The sequence below is a fragment of the Tupaia chinensis genome, unplaced genomic scaffold, assembly GCF_000334495.1.
Source record: "Tupaia chinensis unplaced genomic scaffold, TupChi_1.0 Scaffold144051_1, whole genome shotgun sequence".
NCBI classification, from domain to species: Eukaryota; Metazoa; Chordata; class Mammalia; order Scandentia; family Tupaiidae; genus Tupaia; species Tupaia belangeri.
The window spans coordinates 13688-23404 of record NW_006203903.1 but is presented as its reverse complement, the minus strand read 5'-3'; the positions used below and the strand labels follow the sequence as shown (position 1 = coordinate 23404).

At 38.8% G+C, this 9717-nt stretch overlaps 1 long non-coding RNA gene across 1 annotated transcript; it reads left to right on the top strand.

The window, feature by feature from the left end:
• Positions 1–4877: 4877 nt before the first annotated feature.
• LOC102486163 (uncharacterized) lies at positions 4878–8787 on the top strand. The gene is made up of 3 exons (XR_337046.1): positions 4878–4897; positions 5527–5665; positions 8744–8787. It is a non-coding gene; the product is annotated as an uncharacterized LOC102486163 (long non-coding RNA).
• Positions 8788–9717: the final 930 nt, after the last annotated feature.

Here is a 9717-nt window from a genome sequence, read left to right as displayed (position 1 = left end):
GAAATGTTACTTCTATACTGATTTTGCTGTATTTATTAATCATGAAGGGATGTTGTGTTTTGTCAAATGCTTTTTCTGCATTGATTGATATTACATATGTTTTTATCCATTCTCTTGAGATTTTGGGCATGCACGTGCACACACACACACACACACACACCCCCCACCCGTGTGTTTCTCAAGCCACCAGGCCCAGATCTGAAACCACAAACTGTGACAGTCCAGCACCTTAACCACCATGCCACTTGCTGACTCTTCCCATTAAGTATTTTTATTTGTTTTAAGAGAGAGAGATTTTACCTATAGGGCACATGTACTCACTAGAGACACAGAGTGAGACAGAAAGCAAGAAATTACACCTCCCTGGCCTTGCTGTAGTCCTTTTTCCTCCATCCTCCTTTAGGGATTTTGGGCATGCATGCACATACTTGTGCCCAGCATGAGTGTTATGTTACTGTGTCTGGTACTCAAACAGATTATGTGGGAGTCCAGTGATATAACCATTGCACCATCCACCCATTAAGTATTTTATCTTAAGACTTAGAAAAGAACCCTGAATTGCCAGGAAAAACATGTGACATAACAAAGGTTCTAAATCATGTGTTAAGAGTCTTACATATAGACAACCATTAATAGCAGTGGAGAATGAACAGAAATAAACTTGAAATATAATGTGGGTAATTCATCCTGCAGGTACTCTGTAGACTGTGGTGATACATGGTGCAGTCTGGTGATAGCCCGGGTGGCTGCTGGGCACTCAGTAGGTCTACAGATGCGGGGGGATATTCTAGTGAAAGCAGCAGTAGTGTTCTGAGGAGAGTGACCTCAGGCAGAATAATTCTTATGCTGGGCAAATATTGTCAGGAAAGTTATGATGTATTTTTCTATGTTTTTCTATGCAAAAATGCATCATGTCTTTCTTGATGACACATTAGAAGATAAGATCAGACTCTGGGCCAGATGAGAGCACACACGCCAGTCAGAGGGGCCTGGAATCATGGACTGTATTGGAGGAGCCTTAAAGGAGTTATCCACCTATTCAACGGTGATCATATGTGTTGTTCACCTTTATGGTGGTGACAATTTCCCCATGTTGGTTAAAAAAATCTTGTCTTAAGATGACTGTAATTATCTCAATTGTCCTCCCCACCACCACCACCACACAGTAATTGTACAGGGCCTAATCACTAGACATAAACACACACACACACACACACACACACACACACACACACACAAAGGGGGGGAGAAAGCAAACCCAATGACACTTGGCCATAATCTAATCCTTTCTCTTCCATTTCTTTATTTGGTCAGGATTTTGAGCACACATTCACCAGTTGTGTTTTAAGTCATTAGCAATAGGATGCAGAAAGCAATGGGCCATGGGGATTAGGTTCTTTTAACCACTAGACCTCAAGACCAGTTTTATCCTGCTCCTTGAGTGATTAAGTGATAAAGAGAAGACTGTACCTAAGTGTGTTTTATTTCATACATCACGTCTCTGGAGTCCCTGATCCTGCTTATGCTGAGAGATGATCAGTTGGGAATGGGAAAGACATTGGTGACTTTAGAATAACAATAAGTTTGTACTTTATTTCTCCTAAGGAATTTCAGAGAGTTGCAGGAAGGTGAGGAAAACCTGTATGAAATGAGGCATTTCTTTGTAAGGACCTGTTTATTTACTTTGTTAACTGAAGGACAAATTTAAGTAGATAGGGTGCTAGATGTCTCTGTTTCTTCTCTGGTAATGATACAAGTCTTTAATGTGCTCAAATATGGGCCAGCTGGTGGTGCAGTGGTTAAGATGCTGGACTCACACATGAACAGCCCCAGATTGAGTTTCAGACCTGGCAGCTTGAAAATCACTCTGAGCACATGTGTGTGTGCCGAAAATCCTAGGAGGAGAAGGATTGTGGCATGGTCATCCCTCGGGGAAAGGGTGGGTGATTTCTCACTTTCTCCCTCATTGTCTCTTCTCTGGCAAGTGCACAACTTGATGGCAAAACAAACCAAAACATAAAAAGATAAGGAAAAATTGCACAAATAGAGTCATCAGGTGTCATGGTGGTTGAGGTATATGACTCCCACATGACTAACTGTGATTTGAGAGCTGGCAGCTTTAAAATTATACTGGGCCATGCACAAGCATACCCAGAATACCAGGAGAAGAATGGAGGAGAGGGGATTGCAGAATGGCCATGCCCTGTGGGGGATGATTTGTCATTCTCTCTCTGTCTCTCTCCTTTTCTGTGGGCACACATGCTCTATTACAAGAACATTAAATGAAAGAAAGAAAAAAACATGTCCGGCGAGTGTATGTGCATGCCCCACATCCCAAGAGGAGAATGTAAAAGAAGGGATTGCAGCATGGCCATTCACTCTGAAGGGATGATTTCTCAGTTTTCCTCCCTCTCTCTGTCTGTCTCTGGTGAGTGCATGAGCCTTGTAGAAAGAAAGAAAGAAAGAGAGAAAGAAAGAAAGAAAGAAAGAAAGAAAGAAAGAAAGAAAGAAAGAAAGAAAGAAAGAAAGAAAGAATAAATAAATAGAAAGTGTTCATATTTTCTTAGAATGGTGCCTTTTTCTATTGATGGGAGAGTAACGAGGTAAAGACTGTATTACCTCATTTTAGAAGTCATTTTAAATAGGCAATTAAACACTCTACAGAATGAAATAAGATTGCTATATTTATATTTGTTTTGTTACACTGAAAATGCCACTTTCTTCTCTAGTACAACTTACAAGTTAATTGTGCTCATTGTAGCAGAGAATGTTTGGTTCCTAAAATAAATACCTTCAGTCAATTTTATTTTATTCAAGTTTTATAATAATCTTAAAGATATTTCTCTCTACTTTTAGTTAATTTGCAACAAACATCTGAAAAGATTGACAATTTCAAGAAGGAAAACACAGAACTTGCTGAAAAAATAACTATTTGGGAACAGAAGGTATGATTGTCTAATTTTTGCTTTGTAATGGTTTTACTTTCAATTTTTGTCACCTCTTGTAGCTCAGTTACTTTGTTATCTCTTTATTTTGCTGGTGTCCCATTTCCCATGTCCTATATACTGTACACTTTCATAGCAAGCTTTGCATATCTAAAACACTTCTTTATACTCACTTGAAGATAGGATTTGTAGGCACTTCAATTAGTATTTCTGAATTTTAATTATTTTATTATATATTTATATAGGTTAATAAATTAAAGAGATGTCTTCAAGGAACTAAACATCTCAGTGATGAGGCACATAAACTTAAGGTAAATTTCTCTGTCCCCCACACACATTTTATTTCATTTAATTTTGTATAATTATTTATTTGAGATATTTTTGCCTTTAAGGCACATGCACTCTCAGAGAGGAACACAGGGACAGAGACGGAGACACTGAGAGGGAAAGTGAGAAATCACCCCCAAAGGGAATAGCCTTACCATGATCTCTTTTTCTTATTCATCCTGAGATCTTGGACAGGCACGCATATGCATCCAGCATGATTTTCAAGACCCTGGGTCTGGGACTCGCACTGCGTTTGGCCATGTGGGAATCCAGTGACATAACCGCTACACTGACTGCTGGTCCTATTTTATTTATTTATTTGCTCAAAATATATTATATAAAAAAAGAAGTAATGGTATCAATAAATTGCTCCTGATCACTATGCTTTGTTGAAGGATAATATCAAAACTTTTGATGGAACTATGAAAGTTGTGAACAACATCATTCAGGGTACACTATCTTGGCTACATACTGAGAAGGATGGAAATGTCAAGACTCAGGGCTTGGTAAGAGTTTGGCTGCTCCTTTTTAATCTTTCTTGATTTCTGAGGTTTTGGCCAGTAGGTGAGCTGAACTCCGCATTTTCTCTTGTCCTGCATATAGTGAAAGTGTGAGAGTCTGCCGGGCTGATACTTTTCCTGAAAATGTTCTGACATTGATGGATAACAGCACAGTGACTTTCTATATTAAGGGCCTAGGAAGCATATGTTATTTTCACAACCTGGATGTTGATCACATCAATCAGTACTGCCTTCTATTATCTAGAAAACCTAAGAAAATAAACTGAGGATGAAGATCTCTACTGAAGCTGAATTGTCCCTGCCCAAAGTATTAACCTGATTTTCTTTCTTTGCATATTGGGAAATTTTTTCCTTATCATTTTTCTGTAAAGAAAGCTAGTTGAGCTCTAAAGCTTGATATGTTTTCTGTCTTCTTTTTTTTTATTTCCTTCACTGTGAGGGAGCATATGTGCTCCCCAGACAGATAGAGAAAGCCCCAGTGGGGAGTTGTGACATGACAGTCATTTTCCTCCATTTCTTCATCACATCATGATTTTTAGCTGGCACACACATGCATTTGGCATGTTTTTCAACTGGCTGAGGCTTGGATTTGAACCATGGTTGGCACTGTGGGATCTGGCTTCTGATGCATGCAGCACATAACCAGTGTGCAATGGGGTTGACCCTGCCTTGTACCACTTTACACATTCTTTGCTTTCCCCTTATTATTCATTCTTCTACCCATTATCTCATAAGCATGAATGTTATAGACAACAGATAATACTCATACCACAAGGTTTATCCTTGTTACCATTTCTTCTTCTGCTTGACACTTGTAACCCCAAACTGATCAACTAATTTCCCATGATAATAGAGGCAGATGTGGGATATATTCTCTTAACACTTGATCTGTTTAGCTAAATTCCCAGTCCCATGTTTTGTTTGTACCAATGTGCAAATACTGGAAGAGGAAAACTCTACACAGACCTCGAAAGATGCTCCTTCAATGAAAACCTCAGGAGTTTCAGAGGTAAACTACATACGTTCACTGCATGGTTTCCAGTGTGCATCTTAGTTTTGATGAGGAATACATGTTTCATGTCTTAGAGTAAAATCATATGAGAAGTATGTGCAATTTTTGTTTTTGGAATTCTGTTTTTGTGAGCAGTTTTATCTTGTGTCCAATTGCCATTAATGGAGCTGGGAGCAGAGAAGAGAGAGTGAAGTATGAAGAGCACGCAGGCATTGAAGGAGAAAACCCTGCCAAAGATCAAGATGGAGCAGGTGACAGAAAGTCATTCCCATCCATTACTTGAATTAGAGACCAGAAAGCTCTTACTTCCTTTTAAATGGTTTATTTTACTTTTAATTGTGCTACTACAACACATTTAACTATAAATTCTAGGATAACAGAAATTAATTACTAAAGATTTTTCAGTGTATATTTTAGTAGTGATAAGTATATTCACATTATTATATAACCATTTATTCTTAGATGCCTTTTGTTGAATCTATATTACAGTCAGGAGATGTAAATGACCAACTCAAGGACTCAAAGATGAGATCTGTGAGGTTCTCTATACATAATCTGAAAGGTAGGTTTTTTTGGGGTAAGAAATCTCCATATCGTAGAAAGGAATATGTGCTGGGAAGATAAAGAGTGGCTTCCTGGGCTAGGAATCTTGGCCTCCTCTCACTCTATGCAAGTTCTTGGGTCCACGTGAACCCATGTGAAAACTGTTTCATCCTTCTAGAAAAAAAGAAGGACATGGAAGACACCTGCTCTTCCCTGAGGTCTGTGAAAGCAGCAAAGGAAGTGCAATACAAAACACTGCAAACAAAAGTAGAAAATATCTATGACATCTGCGAAGGAAGTAGGAAGGCTGCAGAGGAGTAAGATGCTCCTGTGTTCATTGATACAAATATTGCTGAGTAGAATATATGTGTTGAGCAGACTACTGTAACATATTTTAGAATCATTTTGAAAGTGTGCATCCCAAATTCACTTAGTACAATATTGTGGTCATCTTTCTTGCCTTGGTTTCTGTAATTGACATTTTTCTTTTCTGTCTAAATGGCTGTCTTGCATTCTTTTTCTTCATTCATAATGGAACATGTGCACATAGACAGAGAGACAGAGACAGAGAAGAAAAGAGAGGGGCCAGCAGATGGCACAATAGTTACATGGCTGGAATCCCACGTAGCCATCCGCAGTCTGAGTCCTGGACCTGGCTGCCTAAAATTCACAGGGTGTATGTGTGTGTGTGTGTGTTCTCAAAATCCTAAGAGGAGAATGGATGAGCAGAGATTGCAGCATGGCCACCTCCCTTGGGGAGTAATTAATTGCTTTCTGTCTCTCTGTTTCTCTCTGTCTCTCCACTGAGGACACACACCCTATAGCAACAATATCTCTCTCTCAAAAAAAGAGAGAAAGAGAAAGGGAAAAGAGCACACTCAACTCAAGAGAGTCTGGTCATACAATGATTCCTCCCATTCCATCCATCAATTCTTGGGCATTTGAGGGTAAGCCTGGCATGTTTCAGTCTAAAATTCAAAATGATGTGACTGATGAGTCCCAACTCCTCTTTAGTGGTGCATTACTACTGCAACACAGTGCTGGCCCATACCCTCTAGTCTGTAATTATTTTGGGGGCAGTAGAGACATTGATACCAGCATTGCTACCTTCTATATCTTACATCTGGATGCCCTCTGGGTCCATTTCTATCGTCATTTAGATTTCGATCATATTCCATTGTACCATCCTGCTAGTTATTGTGTTATTTTCTATTCAACACCAGACATTGAGTGGACAGTATTTAGAGAAAAATGGAGCCCTGATATGTTGTGATCTTGCTGCAGAAAAGTTGAGAGTTCACTTCTGGTACATGGTAGAGGCATTAGCAGTACTGGATCCCCTTAATCCAGCCTTTACTACAGGCTCAGTCCCAACAAAAGCCAGAATGTTCTCTGTCCATCTTATCCCTAGTGTGAAATTCTTGGTCCCAATCAAAGCTTGTAAGTGTCACGAGGGATCACCTTATTGATAGACCTTAAACTCCACTTGCTTTCCTTCTTTTTCTTAGGTTTTTTTTTTTTTTTTTTTTTTTTTTTTTTTTTTTTTTCTTTTTTTTTTTTTTGCTATAGGGTATGTGCACTTGCCAGAAAGACAGAGATGAGAGACAGAAAGAGAGAAATCACTCCCCAGGGGAGATGGCACACACACACATGCCCAGCGTGAGCTTATGCCACCAGGTCCAGGACTCAAACTGCAGTTGACTATATGGGAGTCCAGCAACATAGCCACTATGCCAACTGCTGGTCCCTCCACTTGTTTTCCTTCTAGCCCACACATGTGTACAAAAACTACTCAGCTTCTTTGAACCTCCAGAGTGTCTACCCAGAATTCATCGATGAGACAAGGGAGAAAAGACCCAAATACCAGGATGGACCAAGTCCTGGGTTTCTTTCTTCATTACCTCATGTTTCTAAGCTGGCTTCTTACCAATTCATGCATTCAGTTATGGGTTCCATTTGTTGTCCACTGTTTCTTCCTGTTTGTAGGGGTGATCAGGGACTTCAGATCTGCTCACTCCTATTCGAAACTGTCCCTCAAAACTCAGGTTTTATGTTAATCCTTCCCAAGCCCAAGGGAGGATGGGGACAGATTTCTATGTCCCCACTGAATTCCTGTGTGCATTAAACTGTATCTGTTTTAAGACCCATGCATGTCAGTCAGTACAGAGACATTAATCTCCCCACTTCAACATTCCATATCTTTTCTGTTTTCCCCAATCATTATTTTTATTATTCTAATTATTTTTATAAAACAGTCAATTGTTATTTCTCGTTTTGCTTGTAAAAATACTTTGCCCATCATGAAATACTTCTCAGACCAATCCAGTTGAGAATACTATACATGTCATCATCAACAGTTAATAACCCCTATCTGTTTCTCACTAACGTCCTGTCTCTCTATTGTTCACTTGCTATCTTTCTCTATCCTCTTCTCTTCACTTACCCCATTCCACACTGTCCTATTCTCATTAAGTACCTTCACTGTGTTTATGTCCTCCGAATTTTTGCTCTCTATTATAGTGCTTTTGTCACTGTTTTCTAGAGATATTTTTATTTCACATGTGAGCTATAAACAAAAAAATATTAGGTAATAAGTTGAGAATTTTCTGAATCAGAGCCATAAAGAAAGTCATTTGAAAATAATAGCAAATGTAATTGTTTAGCCTTTGCTCCTTTTTGCCTTTATTGTCAATGGAGTCAGCCTTGTTAATGTATAGCCACTCTGAGGCTGGTGGGTTTTCCGTGGGAAATGTTCTTGCAGGAGCTAACACCCTTGTTATAAAACTTGAATAATCTTTTAAATTTCAGTAGATGTTGCCAGCACTGAGATTATCCTCTTCCCCTAACCAGGATTTTTGAAGGAGGAGGCAAGAGTTCCACCCTGAATTATAGAAATGTCAGGGAGTGAATCACAGGGTGAATGACACCAGGACCTCTGGAAGGCTGACTGTCTGTGTGAAGCACCATCTTTTCTTTTAAGGAGGGCAGCTCTCCCCATAGCAAGAGGCAGATAAACTCTCATCTCCTGCCCCACTATGATGTGTGTACTTGTGAGGAGCTGAACTAAAATGAGTTTTTACTTTCTCAACAAAGAGACTGACCAAAAAAAGGACACTAATGCTTCTACTAGATGGTTTTATCTTAGCTGATTTATGTAGTATTTAACAGAACACAGAGCCATGAAGAAAAACTTGTATTTGGCAATTCCTTTCCCTCAGACCACAGTTTAATTTTTCTTAGTCTCTCCTTAGGAAACTTTCTTTTCCGTCTGTCAGGGGTTGTCATTCTGTATAGTCATAGGGGAGTTTGGGAAGGGACTTTTGAATGAAGACCTTAGAGATGGCTAGGAATTTCATATAAGCTACTGGATAATGTGTATTTCCTTCCTATCTTAGGAAGCTATTTATGAGACGATGTGAGTGGGAAGAGAAAGAAAAGAAGCTATCAATTGCACAAGATAAAGAGAAGTCAGCTAGTGAAGAAATACTGTATTTAAAGTGAGTTCAGATACTGAACATCAGTATCAAAGGCAACCCTCATTGGATTTTCTTGTATTTTAATCTTTATAAAATAATTAGATTCAATTAACCCAGAGATATAAAGAAATGGTCCAAAGGCTTTGTACACACATGCACGCTCTCACACAGAGAGAAACAGAGAAACGACTAACAAGGCGGTGTGGGCAGAAATAACTAAATAATGTTGAGTTACTAAAAGTTACCTGAACCCTAGGGCTGGTTAGATTATGCAGAAACTTGGTTGACATAAATATTTCTTAGGGTGTTGAAAATAGTCTCAATTCCTAGGAAAGCAGTTTGATGTAGGATAAATCATGTCCACAAAAGTGATTGTCTCATTTTATAAACCCAGTTGTCATTGCCCTGTGAAATATCATAAAATAATAATTTCAGGGAGAATTGAGCTTTGTGATAAAAGATGCTCAAAAGAAGTTTATGTACAGAAATATTGAGATGGGTTAAGAAATCTTATCAACTGGGGACTCTGCTGAATTCCATAATGGATAAGGAAACTATACAGCAATAATTTTAAACCTACTGTACATTCATGTGACATGTACTATCTGCAGATAAATTGTGTAAGGATACAGTTGTGAAGATAACAGGGAAATGAGATATTATTGAAAATGATACTCAATGTCGTGCTTTGTCTGATGAAAGCAATGTTTTGTCATAGGAAAAAAACAGGAGAAATTCAAGAACAAGTGCAGAAAAAAGAGAAGCACCTTCAATACCAGGTAACCTGCACTCTTTCAATAGTTGCAGAATCCTCCAGTACCTGAAAGAGGTGATTATAATTGCCCTTAGCAATTCTAAATATACTGTGCCCTATGTGTTTTCTTTTTCAGATC